The following is a 2517-nucleotide window of genomic DNA, read 5'->3' as shown; positions in this document are numbered from 1 at the left end:
ATGAGTCTTGTACATAAAATTTTAAGTAAAATTGTAATTACATGTAGTACTACTCATTTTAATATATGGATATTAATGAGAACTGTGGTAAAACTTTTTTTTAATACCAAAGACCAATTCAAAAATTTTTCAATCCCATTCTAGTAATTTTCTCTTAAGTTTTTATTGTACTAATTCCACTTTGATAAGCTATGAAAGGAAATGAGAGTCTTCAAATAATTTATTTTAAGTCACACATTTGATGGGGAATTATTTTCTTTTTGAGTTAATTATTTATACCATGGATAATGTATTTAAGTATTATTGAAAAATCAATTTTCTTAAAGTTCTCTTAAGGTCGATCATCTTTTAGAGAATAATGGACAAAGAATTCTCAAATAGAATAAAGGCAAAAACAAAAAAACAAAAGGAGAGACAAACCCGCGACGGTTATGAAGGGAAAATTAAGGACGCTTTACCACAAAACACGGGTAACGGGACCCACAGCACGATGGACACCCCGAACGTAACTAGACCATCAAGAATGACTCTAGAGAATGGGTGGCTCAGCTCACCTCTACCAGTTTGCACCGATTTTTGTTAAGATGATAGCCAAGTATATAAAATCAATCCAAAGGTCAATACATTAAGAGCATTCACATTAGTTTCATCAAAGTCATTTTTAAAATTTAATAAAAAGTACAAGTTTTCCATAATTCTAAAATCTTCCTATCCATAATCCCACATTGGATTAGCCATTAGATTCATCAAAATAATAATATAATATTATTTTTTTAATAATATTTTTTTTTCCATATTTTGCAATTAAACCTACTATATGTACATTAATAATTTAATTTGATATTTAAATTATTGATTTCCAACTAATTTTTTTCCTCAACCTAATTACCTACAAACACATTTTGTCAACCCTTCTTCTACCTAACAATCAAATATATAATAATTTAAGGAATAACAAACACATATACAATTTGTTCATCCAAGATAAAATATTATGTTTGAAACTAACTACATAAACCACAATAGAACACATAGTAGCACATTTGAAGTTAAATAAACCACAATAGAACACATCAACCATACTACCACACAAACATAACATTCCAACTCTACAGCTTTGAAGCAGCATCCAGCCTCAATAGCAATAAGGAGAGCTCTAAATTGTTCCTCAAATCCATCGCAAGAGATTCCCACACAATCTGTTGCCCAGATGACTAACACAAGAGGGGGGTGAATTGAGTTGTATTAAAAAAATAACAATTATAAATCAAATATATAATATAAAATATAAACAAAATATGAAATAACAATAAATATAAAGAGTAAGGGTAAGAGAGAAGCAAACTCAGTATGTTAACGAGGTTCGGCCCCACTGCCTACGTCCTCACCTCAAGCTACCCCTTGAGGATTCCCAAATTCACTATTCAACCTCCTTCAGGTGGAGATAGAAACCTATTACACCTTTGAACAACACCGCTACAAAAGATCCGTGTAGAACACCCTCTACACTTGCAATCACCTTACACGTGGTGATTCAACTATTTCCCGTGTAGAATACTTTCTACATGCACAAGGGTTATACACACCCTTTTTCTGATACAAAAGCTGATAGTGGGTAGGTTATCAGAAAAACACTCCTCAATGAGTGAAATAAGAATAATACAGCGCAAACTATATCTCTCAAAATGAACAATGATTAATGCTCAATGCTTAGAGAAGAGAGAATGAAAGCTTTGAATGAATGTTGTATGCTTTTGGTGTTGTGAATGTGAAGCTCTCAAATGATCTATTTATAGGCATATGAGACTTCATATTCAAATTTAAAAAGATTCACATGTCAAAGACAACATCATTCACTTTTTCAAAAAATTCAAATAAAAGGTTTTTATTTTTCAATTGTCAAAGACAACATCATTCACTTTTTCAAAAAAATCAAACCTAATCTTTTACTTTTGGCATATGACAAAATGAGCACACTTTCCTTTTCAAAAAATTCAAACCTAATCTTTTACTTTTTGCATATGACAAAATGAGCACACTTTACTTTTCAAATTTTTCAAACAAAATCATCTACCTTTTGTATAAGTCTAAAAAAGCATCAATCACTTTTGAAAATATTCAAATAAAACATGCACATGTGAAAGATGACAATCAATCATCTTTAATATTTTCAAAGTTCAACCCTTTAATCAAGGCATGCACATGCAAAAGATGACAATCAATCATCTTTCAAAATTTTCAAATTTAATTTTCAAAAATATTCATGCACATGTGGAAAATGTATTTTAATGCTTTATGATAAAATATTAATTTTGAGCATTAATCCTAATTTCGAATTTTAAGAGATTTACAACATTACTTTATAACTTTAATGTGAACTTGTTTCCTTCTTGCTCATGTTTGGTTCTTTGATGTGCTTGATTCCATTGTGTGAACAACTTGAGCTTGAAACTCCTTTATTCTTTAAATTCATTTGTTATCATCAAAATCCATATGTAGATTTATAATCACATGAAA

The sequence above is a fragment of the Carya illinoinensis genome, chromosome 10 (assembly GCF_018687715.1).
Source record: "Carya illinoinensis cultivar Pawnee chromosome 10, C.illinoinensisPawnee_v1, whole genome shotgun sequence".
NCBI classification, from domain to species: domain Eukaryota; kingdom Viridiplantae; phylum Streptophyta; class Magnoliopsida; order Fagales; family Juglandaceae; genus Carya; species Carya illinoinensis.
The sequence above is the reverse complement of the archived record's forward strand: the minus strand, read 5'-3'. Positions refer to the sequence as shown.